This window comes from Tamandua tetradactyla, chromosome 7 (genome assembly GCF_023851605.1).
Source record: "Tamandua tetradactyla isolate mTamTet1 chromosome 7, mTamTet1.pri, whole genome shotgun sequence".
NCBI lineage: Eukaryota > Metazoa > Chordata > Mammalia > Pilosa > Myrmecophagidae > Tamandua > Tamandua tetradactyla.
The window spans coordinates 60,070,773-60,095,428 of NC_135333.1; the positions used below are offsets into that span (position 1 = coordinate 60,070,773).

General features: G+C 39.8%; 1 long non-coding RNA gene across 1 annotated transcript; it reads right to left on the reverse strand.

The window, feature by feature from the left end:
* Positions 1 to 498: 498 nt before the first annotated feature.
* LOC143689707 (uncharacterized) lies at positions 499 to 22,315 on the reverse strand. Its single transcript, XR_013178897.1, has 4 exons — positions 22,169 to 22,315; positions 20,505 to 20,624; positions 18,962 to 19,156; positions 499 to 556 (listed from the first exon to the last, which is right to left on the reverse strand). It is a non-coding gene; the product is annotated as an uncharacterized LOC143689707 (long non-coding RNA).
* Between the last annotated feature and the right edge of the window lie 2,341 nt (positions 22,316 to 24,656).

Consider the following 24,656-nt stretch of genomic DNA (forward strand, 5'->3'; position numbering starts at 1 on the left):
AAGACAATCAGCAGTTGCCAACATCAAGATAACAGAAATGATAAATTATATGACAAATATTTTAAAGCAGTCATCACAAAAAAAAATGCTCCAGTGAGCAATTACAAATATATTTGGAAAAAATGGAAAAAAAAAAACTAAGGAAATAGAAAGTTTCAGCAAATAAATAGAAGTTATAAAAAGAACACTGGAAACTTTAGAACTGAAAAACACAATAATCAAAATTTAAAACTCAACAGCAGAATGGAGAAGACAGTGGAAATAACCACTAAGCAGGAAGATAAAACAATATGAATTACTTAATCTGTAAAACTGAGAGAAAGGAGATTTTAAAATTTTAACAGAGCATCAGAGACTTGTGAAACTATAACAAAAGATCTATATTCTTATCATCAGAATCTTGGAAGGGAAGAGAAAGATGACAGGGCTGAAAAAACAGTCAAATGAATAATGGCTGATGCCTTACCAAATTCAGCTAGCAGCTACACAGGTGGTTTAGTGGTAGAATGCTTGCTTTCCCTGCAGGAGATTCGGGTTCTATTCCCAGACCATGTACCTAAAAAAAAAAAAAAAACAGCTAGAGACATAAACCTATAGATTCAAGAAGCCAAAACAAACAAGTTAAATTTAAAGAAACCTACACCAAGACACATCATAATTAAACTTCTAAAACTAAAGGCAAAGAAAAGATTTTGAAAGTAGCAAGACAAAATTACACCTTACTTACAGAGGAAAAATGAAATTAAATTTTCAAATGAAAATTTATCTTTAATCAGAAACCCTGGAGGACAGAATAAAGTGGTATAATATTTACAAAAGGGCTAAGGAAAAACTGCCAATCCAGAATCCTCTATCCAGCAAATATATCCTTCTAGAAAGAAAGGAATAAACTGCTGGTTGAGTGGTAGCATAAGACATGGCAGGATTCTGTCACCCCACAGAATCTTTGAACAACTAGCAAAAGCTGTCAGAGCCATCTTCCTCAAAACTCCAGATAATGGTTAAAGGGTTGCAATAACCTGGCCAAAGCAAGAAAATGCCACATAAACCTGGTAGAACAACTCATGGCACTCTTGCTGGCCCCTCCCCAAGTCCTTCCCAGTTTAGTGTGAAGAAGGCTTGTGCTCCCATTGTGGGTCCTTGGCCCTATTCCAGAGAAAACAGAGTAACCCATACCAAGGTGCATGTATATTGATTCAAATCTGTACAGTGGCAGCCTGGAAAAGTGAACCAGGACATTAATCTCTGACTCACTCTCCCAGAAGTTGCTCTACAGAAAGAAGGAGCTTGCAGACAGTTTAAGTAATATAAGAAATAAACGAAATTGACCTGTGGCAAAGGATTCTCAGTTGTAAAACAAAAAAGACTACCTGGTAAGAGATGGTGAAAAGGGAGTCTCTTACACAGAGCATAAAGAGAACATTCATATTCCTGTAAACAGGGGAATTTCTAAGGCCAGCAGTTAGCACAAACCCAGAACAAGACGTAAGCCCACACTTTAACCTTGGACTTATCTTTTTGGTAGGGAGGCTAAGCACTGAAAAAGAGCACAGGCCAAAATACAGCCAATTTACAAAGACTGTGAAAAGTGTTTTTTGGCATTTTTTTTTTATAGATTCTAGCACTCAAAAAAATATCTGTCATCTCACTATCTGGATAAAAACTTAAGTAACCAACAGCTCAGGGACTAAACCACAGAATAAATACATTAAAATATAAAAATGTACTGTTTGAAAAAGACTACATGACAAATACAGAAACAGGAAATGATGACCCATTAAAAGAGACAAAAGGAAACTTCAGAAACCATCAAGAAAGCAAATCAGAGTATAGGGACATATAAAACAAAGACTTTTTAAAATGTTCTTCAGTATGCCCAAAGAGATAAAGAAAAACATAGAGAAAGAACTAATGGATAGCAAGAAAATGATGGATGAACAATGTGAGACTTCAAACAAAGATATAGGAATTTTTCAAAGGAATCAGATACCAGAGTTGAAGACCACAAAAAGAAATTAAAAATTCCCTAGAGGGTTTAGACAACAGATTGGATCTGACATAAGAAAGAATCAGTGAACACAAAGATAAGACAATTAAAAATGATTCGTGCTAAGGAGCAGAAAAAAAAGTGAACAGAACTGTGGGACCCCATCAAGCATATCAGTATATGTATTATGTGAGTCTAGACAGATAAGGAAAAAGGAATATTCAAATAAATAATAGCTGAAAACTTCCCAAATTTAACAAAAGACATAAATACGCACACTCAAAAATCCCAAAGAACCCCAAACAGGATAATCTTGAAGAGGACCATGCCCTGACACATTGTAGCCAAACTTTCAAATGACAAGGAAGAGGAGAGCATTCTGAAAGACACAAGAGGAAAGCAATGAGTTTTGTATAAGGAAGTTCCAATAAGATTAATGGCTAATTTCTCATCAGAAAGCATGGGAAAGAGGTAGTGAGACAAAATAGTTAAAGTGCTGAAAGAAAATAATTGTCAGTCAAAAATTTTATATCTAGTGAGACTGTCTTTCAAGATGAAGGAGAGATTAAGATATTCCCAGAAAAACAAAAGCTAAGGGAGTCTGTCACCACTATACCTGTATACAAGCAATACTAAATGGAATTCTTCAGATTGAAAAGAAAGGACACCAGACAGTGGACCAAGTGGACCTGAAGAAATAAAGATCTGCAGTAAAGAAAACCATTTGTGTAATTATAAGTATCCGTATTATTGTATACTGGTTTCTGTATGTAACTCCACTTTTTACTTCTTATGGGTACTAAAATGTGAATACATAAAATGTAATGATAACTCTGTGGTTTGATATATGCAATGTGTAAAGACATAATGTGTTCCAAATATGACAAAAAGCAGGTGGGGGGTTGGAGGGATATAGGAAAAGTGTTTGTGTATGCAATTGAAATTAAATTGGTATCAAATCAAACAAGATTGTTATGGATTTATGATGTGAATTTTAAGACCTGTGATAATTACAAAGAAAATTGTCCGTGACTTCTCGCTCAGCTTCTGGTCCCCGGCCGGCGGAGGGAACAGGAGGGAGAGAGAGACAGACGCAGACAAATCCGCGCTGGTGAGAAACACAGATCCAAGACACGTAGCAGTTGTAAGCACAGACCTTTACTGGAGTTAAGCTTGCATTCTCTGTTACAGGTTCCGCGCGGGCGAAATTTCCCGCGGGGGAACAACCTCTATGCGGCCGTCAGGCACGGCTCCCTGTGGGTCGTCTCCACCCACCCCGTCCGGGTAACCTCTTATATACTGTGCCCAAACCCAATAGGTTAGTGCCACGTATACAGAGGTGATTGGAAGATAGGGTTGGTGGGCGTGTGCGTCATTTGCGGAAGCAGGATGTGAGCGCCATCTTGGCTCACTCGATGGGCGGGGGGAACTCTAGAGCAGGCTGCAGCATGTCCACTAGGCCAAACCCGGAAAGCGGCTCTCTACAGAAAATATATGAAAAATTTATACAGAAGGAACCCAAAATGGTACCATAAAATAATGAACTAAGTATGGAATAGGCATTACCAGAAGATTGAGGGACAAGAAAAGGTATAAGACTTATAGAGACAAAGTAGTAAAATGGCAGGAGTAATTCCTGCATTATCAGTAGCTACATTAGATGTAAATGGATTAAACTCTTCAGTCAGAAGGCAGAGATTGGTATAAGGGGCAAAAGAGCATGACCTAGCTATATGCTATTTGTACCTTAGATTCATGGACATAGGTAAGTTTAAGTGAAAAATATTACATGCAAATATTAACCAAAATAAAACCATGGTGACTATACTAGTGTAAGATAAAATAGACCTTAAAACAAAATCTGTTCAAAGAGACAAATAAGGTCCCTATATAGTGACAAAGTGGACAATTCAAGAAAAAGATAACAAAATTATAAATAGATATGTATCTAAGAGCATAGCCCCAAATTATATAAGCAAATTTTAACAAATTCAAGGGAAAAGATGGTCAGCTCTACATTAATAGGAGACATCAATATACCACTTTCAATAATGGATAGATTATCTAGACATAATGTCAACAAGAAAATAGGAGACTTGAATGATACTATAAACCAAATAGACCTGACAGACATATAGAACATATATAAACAACTCACCCAACAACAGTAGAATATACATTCTTCTCTAGCATGCATGGGTCATTCTCCAGTGGAGATTATATGTGAAGACACAAACAAATATTAATAGATTTTAAAATATTGAAATCATATCATCTGTCCTCTACAACTACAAAGGGATGAAACTCAAAATCAGTAACAGAGAGAGAACTGGAAATTTCACAAATATGTGGAAAATAACCAATGCGCACTTAAACAACAAATGGGTCAAAAAACTCAAAAGGGAAGTTAGGAAATATCTTGAGGCAAATGAAAATGAAAACCCAACATACTAAAACTTATGATATGCAGCACAGGTAGTGCTGTGAGGAGAAATAAGATCTCTAAATACTTGCATCATAAAAATATAAAGATCTGAGATCAGAGACCCAACCTCTGATCTGAACTAGAAGGAAAAACAGCAATTCAACCCAAAGCAGGCAACAAGATGGCTATAACAAATAATAGAGCAGAGATAAATGAAATAGATAATATTTTTTGTATAAAGACAGAAGCAAAAAGTTGGTTTATGGGAAGATAAAATTGTCAAACTGTTATGTAAACTGATGAAGAAAATAAGAGAGGACACAGATATCTAAAATCAGAAACGAAAAGGATGACATTACTATTAACCTTTAAAAAGGATTGTAAGAGAATACTATGAACAACAGCACACCACAATTTAGATAACCTAGCTGAAATGGCAAAATATCTAGAAACACACAAACTACCTAACTGGCCCAAGAAAAAAATAAAAGACTTCAACAGACCAATAACAAGTAAAGAGATTGAATCAGTAATCAAAAACCTCCAAACAGTGTGGTGCAATGGTGGCTCAGTGGCAGAGTTCTCACCTGCCATGCCAGAGACCTGGATTCAATTCCCAGTGCCTGCCCACATGAAAAAAAATCCTCCCAACAAAGAAAAGCCCAAGACAAGATGGTTTCACAGAGGAATTCTACCAAACATTCTCAAAAGAATTAGCACAATCCTACTCAAACTATTCCTAAAAATTAAAGGAGGGCCAGGTAAAGATAACACAGAAAAAGAAATTGCAGACACATTTCTCTTACACATATAGATACAAAATTCTCAGAAAAATACCAGCAAATTGAATCTAGCATTACATTAAAAGGAATATGCACCATTAACATGTAGGATTTATCCAAGGAATGCAAAGATAGTTAAAATAAGAAAATTAATCAATATCATGCACCACATTAAGAGAATGAAGAACAAAAAAACACATGATCATCTCAATTGATGCAAAATAGGCATTTGACAAAATACAGCTTTTTGATAAAAATACTTAGAAACTAGGAATGAAAGGAAACTTCCTCAATATGAAGCGCATATACGAAAGACCAACAATTAATATCATACACAATGATGAAAGACTGGAAGTCTTCCCCCTAAGGTCAGGAATAAGACAAGTTGAGAACACAGGTTACCAGGAGATATAAAGAGGGTAGAGATTGGGCATTAGATGCTGAAGGAGTACAGAATGTTCAACAGGATTGACTGCAAAGATCCAGAATTGGATAGCACAATGCTATATAATGGTAACACAGTGTTGTAAGTACACGGAACAAGGCTAAATATGAGTATGGTTGAAAGGGGAAGGCTGGGGCATGTATGGCATCAGAAGGGATGATAGAAGATAAATCCTGGGGCTGTATGACTCAGCAAAACCTAAAATGGACAATGATGGGGATTAAATGTACAAATATAAACATGTTTTTACATGATGGAGAACAAATGAATGTCACCAGTGCAAGGTGTTGAAAATGGGAGGATATACTGAAAAACTACAATCAATGCAAACTAGGGTCTATAGTTAACAGAAACATTGTAATATGCTTCCATTAAATATAACAAAGGCAATACACCAGAGCTAAATGTCAATAAGAGGAGGATATAAGGGAGGGCTATGGGACTCTTGGTAATGGTGTTATTTCTCCTTTTTATTTGTTTTTATTTTTTATTCTTTTTTCCTCTTTTTCTTACTTTATGGGCAAAATGGAAATGACCTCATATAGATTGTAATGTAAATGCAAAACTGTGATTATATCAGAAAACACTGATTCCTACTTGGGATAGATTGTATGGTGTGTGAATAAAACTGCCTAAAAATAAACAGAAAGATACAAGTGCTGGAGAAAATGTGGAGAGATTTACCTATTTACTGTTGGTAGTGAAGCAGAATGGTGAACTCCCTTGGAGGGCAGTGTGGTGGCTCCACAGGAAGCTGAGAATAGGGTTGCCACACGATCCTGCACCCCCATTATTAGGTATATACTTGGAAGAACTGAAAGCAGGGATACGAATGGACATTTGCACATAGTTGCAAGAAGGAATGGAGTTGTGAGGCATGCAACTAGGCTAATGGAACTTGAGGACAGTATGTTGACTGAAATAAGCCAGAAACAAAAAGACAGATATTATAATGCTTCACAAATACATATGAACTAAGTATAATGTGCAAACTCTGAGAATTGAATTCAAACATAAGTGTGTTGGTTGGGTTCTGGTGTCAACTTCGCAAGGTGATGATGCCCATTGTCTGGTCAGGCAAGCACTGGCCTAACCATTGCTGCAAGGATATTTTGCAGCTCATTGATAAGCCAGAAGGCTGGTTTATTAAATCATCAGTAAGTTGATTAGAGCTGTAGCTGATTATATCTATGATAAACTGTGTCTGTGTATCCTGTGAATGTTCCTTCTTTGTATGTTGGCAGCAAATAACTTGTTATGAGTTTTCAAAGGTCTAGAGCAAATGGAGAGAATTTTGCCTTAGGATAGACCACGCCTGTAACTGATTTGATGAGATTTTATACTGTCTCTAATTTGATACTTTGTTTGTATTGCTACTGAAAGGTTTAAGGATATCTGATATTGTTATGAAATTAATGTATTTTGTATATGGGAAAAACATGTCTTTTTTAGGGGCCAGAGGGTGGAATGTACTGGTTTGAAAGGATATATGCCCCCTAAGAAAGCCATGTTTTAATATAAATCTCATTACTTAAAGGTAGAATAATCCCTACTCAGTACTGTATATTTGAAACTGTAATGAGATCATCTCCCTAGTTGATGTAATTTAGTTAAGAACGGTTGTTAAACTGGATTAGGGGATGACATGTCTCCACCCATTTGAGTGGGTCTTGATTGGTTTACTGGAGTCCTATAAAAGAGGAAATATTTTGGAGACTCAGGAGACTCGGAGAGAGCAGAGAATGCTGCAGCACCACGAAGCAGAGAGTCCACCAGCCAACGACCTTTGGAGATGAAGAAGGGAAATGCCTCCCAGGGAGCTTCATGAACCAGAAGCCAGGAGAGTAAGCTAGCAGATGACACCGTGTCTGCCATGTGCCCTTCCAGCCGAGAGAGAAGCCCTGACTGCGTTCGCCATGTGCCTTTCCAGATGAGAGAGAAACCCTGAACTTCATCGGCCTTCTTGAACCAAGGTATCCTTCCCCGGAGGCCTTTGATTGGACATTTCTATAGACTTGTTTTAATTGGGACATTTTCTTGGCCTTAGATCTGTAAACTAGCAACTCATTAAATTCCCCTTGTTAAAAGCCATTCCTTTTCTGGTATATTGCATTCTAGCAGCTAGCAAACTAGAACATAAACTAAGTTTGATTTGATCCAATCCATTGAAGACTTCAGACTGTGTATAACCTGGTCGTTCCCTGGAACTTCAGGTCTCTGTGTGAAACCTGAGAATCAGAGCAAGAGTTCTGCAGCTTTGAAAGTCAGCACTACCCCAAACAGAAACTGAAAAACTGGAAAAGAGATCAGACTTCAATTAGAGATACAAATGAAACTGATCTGGTTAGGACTAAGGTAAATCATACTAAAGAGTAAAGGATAATGTTGACTCTATTTTAAATTTCAACTTCTGTATGAGACCAAAAGAAGAGATATTTATTTGGTGCAAAATTTATATTTTCTGAAGCACACTACCTAATTTAACTTGAATGGTCAGTTTATTCAAACACCATAATTACATGAAATTTTGAAGAGTGAGTGAGATCTTGTTGGTTTGTACACATCAGTGTAATGTCCTGATACATCTGAGCAGAAAATATGAGTAATATGAGCAGAAAATTTAAAAAGTATTTGACAGTTCCCTTGAGCTATGGAGAAATATTTAACTTCCCTACACCTGGAAAGACTTGATATTCTGACAAACATTGGGGACTACCAATTTAATGGGCCAAGCCTTCGATTGTGGGGCTTGCCCTTATGAAACACTTCTGCAAAAGAGAAGCTAAGACTACTTAAGTTATGCCTAAGAATCACTTCCAGGGAGCCTCTTTTGTTGCTCTTTTGTTGCTCAGATGTGGTCACTCTAAAAGCCAACTCTGCAGGTAAACTCACTGCTCTCCCCTCTATGTGGGACATGTAAATCTCCCTGGCACATGGGACTCAATTGCCAGGGATGAGCCTTGTCTTGGCATTGTGAGATTGAGAAAGACTTCTTGACCAAAAGGTCAAGAAGAAATTAAACAAAATAAAGTTTTAGTGGTTGATAAAGTTCAAATAGAGTTGAGAGGTCATTCTAGACGCTGTTCTTATGCAGTATAAAGGTATCCCTTTTCAGTTTTTGGTATATTGGAGTAGCTAGGGGAAATGCTTGAAACCAATGAACTATAATCCAGTAGCCTTGATTCTTGAAGATGACTGTATAACTATATAGCTTCTAAGGATGACCATGTTATTGTGAAAACCTTGTGGCTGACACTCCTTTTATCCAGGGTGTGGACAGAAAATATGGACAATAAATAAATAAATAATATGTGGGAATATAGGGCATGGGATGTTTGGGTGTTCATTTCTTCATTTTTATTTTTATCCTTCTATGTATTTTTAGAGTAATAAAAATGTTCAAAAACTGAATGTGGTGAGGAGCTCTGGGAAGATGGCAGAATAGGATAGATCGAGTTTAACCCTGCTCCAAGGAACAGCTAGAGAAAGGAAAGGAAGGTGACTGAGATGTTGATTCCAATGTATAAGTGACCCATGAGAGTCTTCTGCATCACATAGGGTGGCCCTGTTTGCAGAAGCTAACTCACCTGAAACCCCACAAACCTGAACCCCGTCACCTGCCCCAACTCCCCATGCTCCAAGGGCCCCTGCCCTGCCATCTCCTCATGCCTTTACCTGCCCCACAACCCATCCCAAGCACAGGCATGCTTGCTCAAGCCCAACCCACCTCTAATGTGCAGACCCACCTGCCCCTCCTGAGCCCTACCTCCCAGGGTCTGCCCCCTGCAGGTGGCCACCATCACATAAAGGATGCTGGCACTTACCTCCATACCCAGGCAACACCCAACCCCAGCCTATACAGACATGCAGCCCCACCCTGCACCCCATGAGCTCTGCACGCATGTACATCAGTTTACAGTGCTTCCAGATCCGTGCATGCGCATGCCTTCAGTCATGCCACCCAGCTCTGGGAAAGTGCTGATCTGTGCAGCAAGGCCACATTTACCCCCTGTCCATACAGGCACCCACTGCCTCAGTTCTGCTCATGTGCACAAAGGACCCCACACACTAGACCAGCACACACCAGGACACTATCCCTGAGACATGTGCACCTTCACAGCCACATCCTGCCCCACCGCTGGGTGTCCATGCTCACAGGCATTACTGTAGCATCCCCAACCTGCACCTATGCCTGCACTAAAACACATCAATGCACTGTTGTGTCCTGCTCTGTGCCCTGCATCCTGCTCCACATCCATATGGCAAATACAAGGCTTTAGACTACTGAAGAAAATTAACTTTGAAAGTAAACCAATCAAGATACGTACATTCTGTGAAGTCAAAAGAAGGTCACTAAGCATATCATGATACAGACAGATATAGCCCAGACTAATGACCAAATTAAAACACCAGAGGAGACACAGATGTTGGAAAAACTAATCAAAGATGTTCATATAACTCTACTAAATAAAATAAATAGATGGCTAACGACATAAAGGAGATCAAGACACTAGAAGAGCATAAACAGGAATTTGAAAGAATAAATATAAAAATAGCAGATATATCAGAGATTAAAGATGCTTTAATCCAAATAAAAAAACATATTAGAGATATACAAAACCAGATTTGAAGAAGCAGAAGAAAGAATAAGTGAACTAGAAGACAGGACAACTAATTTTGAACCCTCAAAACAGCAAATGGCAAAAAAGATGGAAAATTTTGACCTGGATCTCAGGAAAATGATGGACAAAACAAAATGCACAAATATAAGAGTCATTGGTGTTCCAGAAGGAGAAGAGTAAAGGACTAGGAAGATTAGTTGAGGATATAATGGGGGAAAACTTCTTAACCCTTATAAAGGACATAAATATGCAAGTCAAAGAAGCTCAACATACTCCAAATAGGATAAATCCAAATAGGGCTCCCATAAGACACATACTAATCCATCCATCAAATTTTGAAAAGAAGCGGAAAATCCTGAAAGTGGCAAAAGAAAAACAATCTACTACATACAAGGGAAACCACATAAGACTGAGTTCAGACTACTCAACTGGGACTATGGGGGCAAAAGGCAGTGGTAAGATATATTTAAGATCCTGAGAGAGAAATACTTCCAGCCAAGAATTCTGTACTCAGCCAAACAGTCCTTCAAAACTGAGGGAGACATTTTCACAGACAAACAAATCCTGAAAGAATCTGTCATCAAGAGACTGGCCCTACAAGAAATACTAAAGGGAGTTCTGCCAATAGAAAAGAAAAAAAGAGACAGAAAAGGGAGGTCTGGAGAAGGGAACAGAATTGAAGGGTATTAGTAAGGGTAACTTAAAGGATAAAAACAGAAAGAGGGAAAAGAATATTAGATCTGACAAACAAAATCCAAAAGATAAGATGGTGGATTCAAGAATACCTTTTCAGTAATAACTTTGATGTTAATGGATTAAATTTATCAATGAAAAGATACAGATTGGCAGAATGGATTAAGAAAATAATCCAACCTATGTGATGCTTACAAGAGACTCATATTAGTCACAAGGATACAAATAGATTGAAAGTGAAAGGATGGAAAAAGATGTTACACACAAGTTGTAACCAGAAGAAAGCAGGAGTAGCTATACTAATATCAGACAAAATAGACTTTAAATGTAAAGATATCATAAGACAAACAAGGACACTATATATTAATAAAAGGGGCAATTCACAAGAAGAAATAACAACCATAAATGCTTTTGCTCCCAATCAAGGAGCTCCAAAGTACATGAGACAGACATTGGCAAAACTGAAGGGAGCAACAGATATTCCAACAATAATAGTAGAAGATTCCAATACACCACTCTCCTCTAGATAGAACAACCAGATAGAAGATTAACAAAGAAATAAAGAAGTTAAACAACTTGGTAAAGGAATTAGACGTAACAGACATGTATAGGTCGTTACACCCCAAAACATCTGGATATACATTCTTCTCTAGTGCTCATTGAATTCTCCAGGATAGATCAAATGCTGGGGCACAAAACAGGCCTTCATAAATTTTAAAACATTGAAATTATTTAAACCACTTTCTCTGATCACAATGGAATGAAACTGGATATCAATAACCACCAAAGAATGAGAATATTCACAAATATAGGGAGATTAAATAACACACTCTTAAACAACCAGTGGGTCAAAGAAGAAATTGCTAGAGAAATCAGTAGCTATCTGGAGATGAGTGAAAACTTCGGGATGTGGCAAAAGCTGTGCTGAGAGGGAAATTTATTGCCCTAAATGCCTCTATTTAAAAACAAGAAAGAGCAAAAATCGAGGACTTAACTGCTCACCTGGAGGAACTTGAGAAACAACACCAAGCCTCAAACCAAATAGAAGAAGAGAAATAACAACATTTAAAGCAGAGTTAAATGAATGGAAGAACAAAAGAACAATAGAAAGAATCAATAAAACCAAAAGTTAGTTCTTTGAGAAAATCAATGAAACTGATGGGTCACTAGCAAGACTGACAAAGAAAAAAAACAGAGAGGATGCAAGTAAAATAAGAAATGAGAAGGGGTGTGTTATCACAGACCCTGAAGAAACAAAAGAAATCATAAGCAGATACTATGAACAACTATATGCCAACAAACTAGACAACTTAGATAAAATGGACAAATTCCCAGAAACACAAAAACAAGCTACACTGACTCAGGAAGAGGTACAAGATCTCAGCAAACCAAGCACAAGTAAAGAGATTCAATCAGTCATCAAAAATCTTCCTACAAAGAAAAGCCAGATACTTCAGAGAGGAATTTTATCAAACATTCCAAAAATAACTAACACCAATCCTGCTCAAACTTTTCCCAAAAATTCAGGAAAAAGGAACACTGCCTAACTAATTTTATGAAACTAATATCATTTTAATATCAAAACCTGATAAAGATGCTATAAGAAAGGAAAACTACAGGCCAATATCCCTAATGAATATACATGCCAAAATTCTCAACAAAATACTAGCACATTGGGGTAGGCCAAGGTGGCACAGCCAGTACAGTTCTCACCTGCCATGCCAGAGACCTGGGTCAGATTCCAGGTGCCTACCCATGCAAAATATATATATATGTGTGTGTGTGTGTGTATATATATATAATATATATGTGTATATATATAATATATATATATATAAGCAAATTGAATCCAACAGCACATTAAAAGAATTATACACCACGACCAAGTGGGGTTTATACCAGGAATGCAAGGATGGTTCAACACAAGAAAATCAATTAATGTAATACAGCACATTAACAAATCAAAATGGAAAAGTCACATCATCATCCCAATTGATGCTGAAAAAGCATTCAACAAAATTCAACATCCTTTTCTGATAAAAAAACACTTCAAAAAATAGGAATCAAAGGTAATTTCCTCAATATGGTAAAGGGCACATATGAAAAACTAATAGCCAGCATTGTACACAATGGGGAGAGATTGAAGCTTTTCCCCTAAGATCAGGAATGTGAGAAGGATGCACACTGTCACCACTATTATTCAACATAGTACTAGAAGTTCTAGCTAGAGCAATCAAGCAGGGAAAAGAAATAAAAGGCATCCAAATTGGAAAGGAAGAAGTAAACTTTTCACTATTTGCAGATGACATGATACTATGCTTGGAAAATCCTGAGAAATCCACAACAAAGTTACTTGAGTTAATAAATAAATTCAGCAAGGTGGCAGTATATAAATTTAGGGTGCAAAAAATCAGGAACATTTCTATACACAAGCAATGACCTAACTGAGGAGCCAGTTAAGGAAAAAATTCCACTCAAAATAGCAACTAAAAGAATCAAGCACTTAGGAATGAACTTAAGTAGGGACATAAAGGACTTGTACACAGAAACCTACATATCACTGCTAAAGGAAATCAAAGACTTAAATAGGTGGAAAGACATTCCCTGCTCATGGATAGGAAGGTTAAATATAGTTAAGATGTCAATTCTACCCAAATTGATCTCAGATTCAATGCAGTACCAATCAAAATTCCAACAGCCTACCCTGAAGACCTGGACTAGCTAGTTACCAAATTCATCTGAAAAGGAAAGAGACCCTGAATGGCTAAAAGCATCCTAAAAAAGAAGAACAAAGTGGGAGAATTAATACTTCCTGACTTTAAAACTTATTATAAAGCCACAGTGTTCAAAATAGCATGGTACTGGCACAAAGATAGAAATATTGACCAATGGAATTGAATCAAGAGTACAGAAATAAACCAGCAAATCTATGGTTGACTTATTTTTAACAAGGCCCCCAAATCCACTGAACTGGAAAAAAAATAGTCTTTTCAATAAATGGGCAAGGGAGAACTGGATATCTATAGCCAAAACAATGAAAGAGGACCCTCACCTTACATCATACAAAATTTAACTCAAAGTGGATCAAACACCTAAATATAAGAACTAGCACCATAAAGCTTCTAGAAGAAAATATAGGGAAATATCTTCAAGACCTAGTAATAGGAGGTAGCTTACTGTTCTAGTTTGCTAGCTGCCAGAATGCAACACACCAGAGATGGATTGGCTTTTAATAAAAGGGGATTTATCTCATTAGTTCTTCAGAGGAAAGGCAGCTAACTTTCAGCTGAAGTTCTTTCTTACATGGGAAGGCACAGGGTGATCTCTGCTGGCCTTCTCTCCAGTCCTTTGGGTTCCAACAACTTTCCCCAGGGTGATTTCTTTCTGCCTCTCCAAAGGCCTGGGCTGAGCTGCAAGTGATGAAATGAGATACGTTGAGCTGCTTGGGCTGTGCTACGTTGAGCTCTCTCATTTAAGCACCAGCTAATTAAGTCAAACATCATTCACCAGTCAGTTAAGTCAAACATCATTCATTGCAGCAGGCACGCCTCCTAGCCAACTGCAAATATAATCAGCAACAGATGAGGTTCACGTACCATTGGCTCATGTCCACAGCAACAGAACAAGGTGCCTTCACCTAGCCAAGTTGACAACTGAATCTAACTACCACACTTCCTAAACTTTACACCCAAAGCACAAGCAACAACAACAAAAAAATAGATAAATGGAAACTTTTCAAAATGAAATGCTTCTGTACCTCAAAAGACTTTGTCAAAAAAATGAAGAGGCAGCCAACTCAATGGGAGAAAATACTTGGAAATCACACATTGGACAAAGGTTTGATATCTTGTATATATAAAGAAATCATACAACTCAACAAAAGAACAACCAATTCTAAAATGGGCTAAAGATATGAATAGGCATTTTTCTAAAGAGCAAATACAGATGGCTCAAAAGCACATGAAGAGATGCTCCTTTTCATTTGCTATAAGGGAAATGAGATCAAGACTACAATAAGATACCACCTCACACCAGTAAAAATTATTGCAATTAAACAAACAGGAAACTTTAAATGTTGAGAGGATGTGGAGAATTTGGGACACTTCTACACTGCTGGTGGGTATGTACAACCACTATGGAAGATAGTTTTGCAGTTCCTAAGGAAACTAAATAACAAGTTGCAATAGCACTACTTAGTATATACCCAGAAGAGTTGAAAGTAGTGACACTGACATTTGCAAACCAGTGTTCGTAGCAGCATTAGTCACAGTCGCCAAAAGATGGAAACAAACCAAATGCCCATCAACAGATGAGTGGATCAACAAAATGTGGTATATACATATAATGGAATATTATGTAGCAGTAAGACAAAATGACGTCCTGAAGCACATGACAAGATGGATGAGCCTTGAGGATATAATGCTAAGTGAAATAAGCCAGACACAAAAGGATAGCTACTGTATGACTCCACTTTTATGACCATGGTAAAGGTACAATCAGGCTTATAATACAGAATATAGGGGACTTAGACATACATAGAAGATAGAGAAGGGTGAACTGTTAGCTTATGAGGTTGAACTCAAATGTAAGGGAATAGATAGAAGGGAAGACAGTTCTCTAGTGGGTCTATAAGTAATATTATCATATTGAAGGTGAATAAGATTGAAAGGAGTTGTATAGACTTATGTGTCTCACTGATTAACACTAGAAATATAAATAAGTTCTTGCAAGAACTACTTCAAAGGTATGGTTTGTGTACAAAGAGTGTTCAAGTCCAGGGTACAGGGGGAAAACTGCTATTGCATGCAATGGGCTATGTTTAACGGGAAAACAGCAGTACCACAGCAACAGCAGGGGTAAATAATGGGGGAAGAGACAACAGTTAAAGGGAGGTTTAAATTTTCTATTTGGTGAGGGTGTATCAATTGGTTATCTTTATCTTGGGAACAATGAAATTATCTAAAATGGAGTGTGTTGATGAACTGTGGACTTTGGACATTATACATGATGTCTAATGAATGCAGGTGACTGAAAGATGCACTGACTGAGAAGTAGAATGGCGAATGATGGTGTATACATATGAATCAAACATTGTGCTGTTACAAAAAAAAAAGGAATGAGGTTGTGAGGCATGCAACAATGTGAATGAACCTGTGGGACATTTGGTGAGGTACAATAAGCCAAAAATTAAAGAACAATTATTGTATGGTCTCTTAGAAAATGCTTATTAGGAAACAGGAGCCCAGATTGTAAGTCCTTATAGCAGACACATTTAGTCTGGAGTGTAATTATTATTTCTGGATTTTGAGAGGCTGTTTTATAGATCTATAACCTGGTTTTTAGAGATATAAACAAAGCTGATCAGGTCCCAATTAAGGTAATTCAGAACATAAGGGTAAGGAAGACATTGTCTATATTTTAGAACCTCTCCTACTCCTTGAGACCAAAGGAAGAAAGGTGTATTTTTTTCTGGAATCTAAATTTTCTGTAGCACATAATCTAACTCAACCTGTCTGGATAGCTCATTTGAACAACTGAAATACAAGGAGCCCATAATAAGAATGAGGGTTTTTAATCCTGTACAGTTTAATGTAATGCCTGGATACATATATTGAGCAGATAATCAAAAAGTATTAGCAAAGTCCCTCGAGGGATGGGAGAAAAAATGTGAAACTGTTAAACTTTACCATCAGGGGATCCTCTGATACTGTGTCAAACATTAGGGACACCCATATCAATAGGCCAAGCCCTTGATCTTGAGGCTTACTCTTGTGAATCTTATGTGGGTAGTGGAGAAACTTAGCCTACCTATAGGTATGTCTAAGAGTTACTTCTGGAAGACACAACTTACTATAAGTTCTCAGAAGACTGAGTATGTGGATGTCTTCAGTACTACAATTTATTTATTTATTTATTTAAATTTTTATTGTGTAATATAACATATATACAAAGCAAAGCTTTGGTGTAACTTTCATTGCCCACAATTGGTCCAGTCAGCCCTGGAAACACCATTGAGGAAAGTTCTGATGGACTTTATTTTCCTTTCTCTTACCCATTGGGCAAATTAAATAACATGCATGGAAGGGTCACAACATATTGAATAGAAACCTTGGGAGTGAGAATTTCACCCAGTCACTCCGCCACACCTCTGGGGAACAGCTACTCCATACAAAAACCCAGAGCACTGCGGGAGTCTCAGACCTGCACAAGATATTGTCCCTGCAGTCAGGGAGTTTAAAACCCTAATCACAATAATAAAGTTTTATTGAGCTATGGCCATGTACCAGCAAATTCATTAGCCCATAAACAACACAAAAAAGAATCTGATGTGGGATGATTGTAGGGTTCAAACAAAAGGCTGTAACTCCCCTGTCTGAGATTGCTTCCTCTCCACTGGGACCTACTGGTCCCAATCACCACACCTGTGAACACAAGTCTGCCTCCCTGAACATAACTTATCAGAAATCTGGATATCTGACCCACCTAGATGAATTAGCTCATTTCTCCCATTAATTTGAAATTTGAAATTTCACTGGTAGTTTCTAAACTGTTTCTGCTGGTCTCTTGAATTGAATCATGTATACATACCACAAGGGCTGTGAGATGGCAGTCTTGCAGCATGTGATAAAAAAGCAAAGGAATCTGGTCAGTAAAGAGCGTTAAAGAGAAAAAAAGAAGCTGACAAAGAAAAGCAGAAATGAGAGATCATGGTATCTGAGAGGAGAAAAGAGAGAACTGACATACTTGACATACTGGGGACAGTCTAAGATCAGCATATTGCATTTCACTAATGACCCACAAATAAAACTTGTGCTAGGAAAGTTGTTATCTGATTCCTAGAGGGGATGAAAAATGTGAGCTGACTCCCTTCTGGAGAGTACTTGGAGAAAAAACTCCAAGCAAGCATCACCCTGATGGCCTTTTCCCATGAGCCATATGTAAATGTTCACCACAGAACTCAGCTTCCCAAGCTGGTATCTCTGTTCCACTGTGTCAGGTTTATATCTTAAGGTTCAGTTACTCTGGTTCAGTAGCAAATTGAAAGAAAGCACAGGGAGCTTCTGGTAGAGTGGTCATCTTTAATCATTCCCTCCGCTCTGCTCTGATGCTTACAGAGCAGTAGTCCCTTATATACTAAGTTACACAAAAGTGGCACTTTTTCTCAACAAGTAACTTCACTCATGGGATACGTGATTAGATACACGCATATTACATCAAAGTGACTTCACTTGTGGGATACATGATTAGATGTATGCATATTACATCAATGTATAATGATAAGCTATGCTGTATCATGTTCCCCTGGAATTTAGGAAGACCATCTTAGCAGGCTGTTTACAATGAGTAATGTTTCCAGGCCCTACACTCCATCCCTTAAATGGCCTACATTCTAGGGGATGCCTTATCCCACAGGGCTGCTCCTTGGGCCCATAGGCCACAATAATAATAAATTGAATAATAAAATATTAAAAATCCAGACAGGCAAGCTAAGATTTTTTCTAATACCAAGCTCTTATCATGGAGTTCCATCAAGACTGTAAAGGATCCTGTGAGGGGGAGTGAATGGCTTGTACCTCTTCATTTATTGTATGCAAGGCACCTTTAACAGAATCCTGATTGTCAGAAACAAACACCTAACATTCTACATGTAATATTGCACAAATTTCCTCTTATGCAGCTGTCAAGAGATCTAAAGCCATTCTGTTTTTGCAAAACAACCCTTCTCATCAGGGTATTTTCATCCATCACTCATATAGGCAGCCATACTACCACCTTTTAGGAACTGCAGATACAATAGTCCCATTTCAAAAAGACTAAGAGTCCACATTGCCACCTGCCGGGGGCTTCCCCAGCATTGCTCATTATGGTGCTTTTCTTTTAAATTCATATGTTCAACCATAAACCATCCCCAACCATTTTGGATGGCATATCAAAAAAAAAAAAGAAAAAATGGTGGTGGGAGGGGAATTGTCCATGTCCCAGATAAGCAAAGTGTCAACTACTTACTGTACTTCTTCTCAAGCTGGAGAACTGCAATTATTTCATTCTAGCCATGTCCAGTTCTGTTCAGTGGCTGGGACTTTCTGTCATGGGAGCCCTTTAGCTGCATCGACTGGAAACTCAGTACACACCCAGCAATGAGAAACACTGTGGACCTCTGCAGACTGTGCCGAGTCCACCAGGCTGTTAGTTGCAATCAGCCTGGTGGGAGAGATAATAAAGCTTTAAAAAACATTAGAGACAAATTTCATCCTTCAGGCTTGATAGAGGCCTGCTTATCCTGCAAAAGAATAGTGGCAGCCAGGGGGTTCTGCCCCAGGTGAGAGTACCAAAACAGGTCCTATTGGGTCACACTACCATGATCAGGATGTAAGACATAAGTTTCTTGAAGCAAAGAACCTTCCCCATCATCAGGAAGGGACACATGCTGGTCACTCCTTAACCTAAGTTTGCACTTGCAAATCTCACCATCACCCCAAGGCAAAAGACATATTGCCTAGGAAGGGGCTGGTAATAGTAACCTTTCTTCTCACACAAGGGGTCTTTTCAACACACTTCTTTCCACTTGTATGTGCAAGGGCAAGGTTCATCCCCTTACTATCAAGCCTAAAGGGGAGTAGCCAGTGAACTGAGGCTGTTCACTTAATAAGTGAACCTCAATTGCCAATGAGGGTAGCCCACCCCTTCAATGTTGGCTCCTCCAGGGCTAAAACCCAGAGCTTCTCTGTCAGGAGGCCACTGTACCTTTTAATCATTTTTGCAATTTGTGGTCTATGTGGGACATGCTGTGGCCACTGTATCTCTAGACCTTTGGCCCAATCTTGGTTGCACACCTTTGTCCCAATCATGGCCACAATTTTGGCCCAATTCTAGACTGCAAATTCACTGCCATTCAATGGGGGAGCTTGGGGGGTGCCTCTATCATTTGCAATTTCTGCTGGTTTTTCATTACAGGTCTGTATTGAACTCACTTGCTTGCACAGCAGAATGGACAGCTGCTATTTACTGCCCAATGAGTGAGCATCTTATCTTTGCTCCCTTCTTTAACTGGGACCAACATCCTAAGGGGACTTTGTATCTGCTCTGGTACTACCAGAGTCCACATCTAAAGCCTACTTTATAGGCTGTCACAGCAATGTGGAAATGAACCGCCTTATCTACCACCTCTAGTGCTTGGGATTGTGCTATTACCTTTTTTGCTATCACAAAAGCATGTTCCTGGTCATCCCCATGGTCCCAGGGGGCACCTTTCTTGACCAGGGTCATGTCCAGGTGGAAAGAGACCACCTTATCCACCATCTTTAGTGCTTGGGCCTGTGCTACTGGCCTTTTTGCTGTGACAAATGCCTGCTTTTGATCTTCTTCCCCATCTCATGGGGCACTTTTTTTTAATTAAGGCATACAAAGGAAACAAGATCTGAGCCAAATGGAGGGTAAACACTCTTCAATATCCAAAAGGCCTATAAAAGCTTGTAGCTGCTTTACTGCGGTCATCTCAAATATGCGTGGACCTTAGTTATCACAGCCTCTGGGATTATTTTGGTCTTACCCAACCAGGCAACTCCCAAGAGCTTAACAGATAATCCAAGGCTTTGGACCTAGGCCTCGATGATTGTCCATCCCCAGGTATTTAGTGTGCAGCGCAGGCTGGCTGTGGCTTCTTCGAGATCTGAAAGAGAATCAGAGGTTAGCATAATATCATTTATATAATGATGAAAAGACACTGTATCTTTATATTGTCAAGTGGCCAAGTCCTGAGCCACTAACCTGTGGCACACAGTAGGACAATGTATATAGCCCTGTGGCAGCACTACAGACGTCTATTGTCACCTTTCCAGGTGAATGCAAAGTGGTCCTGGCTCTTTGGAGCCAGACCAATGGAGAAAAATGCATTTGCCAAGTCCACCACATAGTGGTACTGTCCTAAGGAAAGAATCAGTTGATCCATAATATCAGCCATTGATGATTTTGCAGCATGCAATGAAGGAGTGACTTTATTGAGCTCATGGTAATCAACAGTCGTATTCCATGTGCTGTCCTGCTTTCAGACAGGCCAACTGGGGAGTTGCAAGGACTATGGGCTGTCCTCATGATCCCAGTTTTTTCCAATTGTAGGATCATTTGCCCAATTTCCTCATGTCCTCTAGGCAATCACTATTGCCTCACCTTAATTCTTCAGGGCTCAGGCAGGAGCCCTGGGGAATAGTGATGATGATCGCTAAGCACAGGTTTTACTACTGACACCTGTAACCAAAATTCTCCTTGGATGGTTCTTAAAGTCAGTACTTGCCAAAGTATCCATGCCCAATATATATTCTAGAGTAGCAGAAATGTACACTGCATAGGGGCTCAGGACAGCAAGCAACCAATGCCAAGCACTACCGTGGCTTGTCTCACATGGACTGTGTCCTTCCCGTATCCATCAATGTGTGTCAGAGGGCCATCAGACCTGTCTGGGTTTCCATACAACAAAGTGCATCTCTGTGTCTACTAGGGCCAAGACACGCTGTATATTGTGGGGTGGGGGGCTGGAGGGAAGGGTACTACTATTTTAAAAGTTCTTTCAGTCTCTTGTCTCCCCTACCCACTGGGCCAGCAGCCTTCATGGCAGTTCATCAAGTCACATCATCCTGGCTGCACAGGGGTACACCATCACGTAAGTGCAAGGGCCAACACTCAACCTTCTTTTCCTTTAGTTTAGGGAACAGCTGTTCCCTAAAAAGATTCCTTTTACAATGCAAATAAAACTTCATTGGGTGTTAATTAACTGTCTCTGGATTCACCCCTGCAGCTATTAAATTACCCAACTTTGCAACTGCAATACCTTGGTGGGGCTGCAGGCTTTGCCAGCCCCTCTCTGCTCACAGGGTGGCTTTCATTCACATGGCAACTATACCCTTGCTTTACCGGGTGCATTCCTTCTCCAGTTCTTACACTTTTACATTTCTAACTGTGCCACTTCACTTTCTGAGAGTTCCAGGCTATCAGCCCCATTCTCTCACAGGTACAACAGCCATGCTGGAAGTATTTTCCCTCGGCTTCTGCCATATCTGTTTGATGAGAACTCAAGAGTCCCTTCCAGTGTGTATGCCGTATACGAGGGCTGTTGGCAGAGGGGGTAGCCCACCTGTCCACCCCTGGAGCCAAGGGCTGGTCATGCTTAACCCACCAATTCACCATGGGAAAGACATGGAGCAAAGGATGTGTACTTACCTTGGAATGGTGCCGATTCACACCCAACTCCCGCCATTTCAGTTGCCTCCAGCACTGCTGCTTCCTCTTCCAGGGCTTGAATCTGGGCTTCCAATATTTTGCTTTTGCTGCAGTTTCTGGACTTGCATTTTCACAGTATCCTCGTGCTGTTCTGCACCATCGTTAAAGAAAACCAAGATGCTTTCCCCGCTATACCGCACTGGGGAACCTGGATGCCAGCTTTAAAGTCCTTTAAAGGCTTGGCACTCCCCTGTGGGGTGGGATTCACATGATTTCATGCCTTCGGAGTGGACCACCACAATGAACAGCTCTAAGGGATGCCACAAGTGTGGAGGGCCACATCCTGTCCAGTCCAGCTTCCTCCAGGGCAGAGGGGCTACTGGGCATCCTACCAACTACACCCATTGTCAGGTTTATATCTTAAGGTTCAGTTGCTCTAGTCCAGTTGTGAACTGAAAGAAAGCACAGGCTGCTTCTGGTAGAGTGGTCATCTTTAATCATTCCCTCCACTCTGCTCTGATACTTACAGAGCAGTAGTCCCTTATATATTAAATTACACAAAAGTGGCACTTTTTTTCAACAAGTGACTTCACTCATGGGATACATGATTAGATACATGCATATTACATCAATGGTTGCATTAGCTATGCTGTATCATGTTCCCCTGGAACTTAGGAAGGCCATTTTAGCAGGCTGTTACAATGAGTGATATTTCCGGGCCCCACACACTAAGGCTCAAGGGCAAGAGAGAGCTGTGCATAGACCACCTCCCTTCATTCACTTTAAACCCACACTCAAGAGAGAAGCTGGCCTGGCTCTCTTTTCTGTGTGAGGAAATGTTCCCTCCGAGGCCTGTTTCCTGCTTTTTAGGCCCCTCCACCTAGACCCCTGTACAATGCAATTGTGGGTGGGTCCCTTCAGGCCCCTACAAACTTCCATTACTGAATGTATTATGATACTGACGTTTTGTCTAATGCACATGGCCCCCAGCCCTAATAGGATTTGCTGCAGTCTGGAATATTTTAGTGGGACATAGGCTGCAAGCCTGCCTGATACATGGGCCATGGCTTCAGTCTGCCTTTGGTGAGCCCCTGCCTACCCTCAGCCTGACATATGAAACAAGCCCCCCGTGGAGATAAAGCATTTTCATTTATAAAGCAGGAAATCACTTCTACTCCTAATAAGCTTTTGTTACCCATGAGGCTGATAAGGGGTAAAAGAACCAATTAGCCATGTTTGTCTGCTAAACATGCACACTGATGTGTTTCCCACCCCAGAGCAAGCAGATGTGCAATCGATCACCTGCTGGGCACGTGAGACAACGGCCCGAGGGGTGCAGGCAGCATCCTGGGCCCATACCTATGCACTGCCACTATCATCAGGAGATGTCAGCGTGGCATGGCAAAGCTGCCCCTCCTGCCAGACCATGACCACAGATAAAAGGCCAAATGTGCCTGGGGACAGAGTTGTCAGCTAATGAGCCAGGCATTCTCAGAAGGTAGATTACTAGGGTTCTCACCATCTCTGGCTGTGCTCAGCTGCCGTTAACCATTTGTGTGGGTTTGGCCTAGCCATTCCCTGCATTCCACTGCCTCGGACCACACTGGACAGGTCCTGAAAGACCACATTCATTTCCTGTTCAGGTATTTCCCAGATACCTTACCTCTAAAAGTGGCCACAGATTTGGGGCCCAAGTTATGCACCGGGGTGGGGGCAATCAAGAGGCTTGTGATGGATTCTCCATGCTTCATATTGGTCCCAAGGTGTGGGGGATTGAGCAGCTTAATGGACAACTAAAGGACAGGCTTAAGTGGCTGATAGGAGGGGACAAGATAACCCCAGCTGGGATGACATACCTCAGGCAACCCAGTCTGGGGTCTCAATATAACAATTCCTTGAAAGGGCACTTCCCATTTGTGCTGTATGTTTGATGACAACAACTAACTGGCATCTGGGTGACACAGGAGAGGGCAAAGTGCCCCTAAAAGCTTTTCCCTCCTCCTGAAGAAAAAGTTCTCATGTTCTGTTCCACACTGCTATGTGCACTTTAGGTTTGAGGGAAAATTGATCCAAAATCACACCTGATAGTGCTAACTATAAGACAGCAGGACACAGACTCAGCTCCCGCAATTTCCACCCAGGACACCTGCAGATGTTGTCTATACTTACAGAAAAAAAAAAAATGAATTCACATCAAGAATAAATAAAGCTCTAGCCAAAAACTAAAGGACAAATACTGTATGGCCCCACTGATGTGAACCGACACTCGAAAATAAACTTGGAATATGTCATTGGTAACAGAGACCAGCAGGAGTTAGAAACAGGGTAAGATAATGGGTAATTGGAGCTGAAAGGATACAGACTGTGCAACAGGACTAGATAAAAAACTCAAAAATGGACAGCACAATAATACCTAATTGTAAAGTAATCATGTTAAAACACTGAATGAAGCTGCATCTGAGCTATAGGTTTTTTTTTGTTTGTTTGT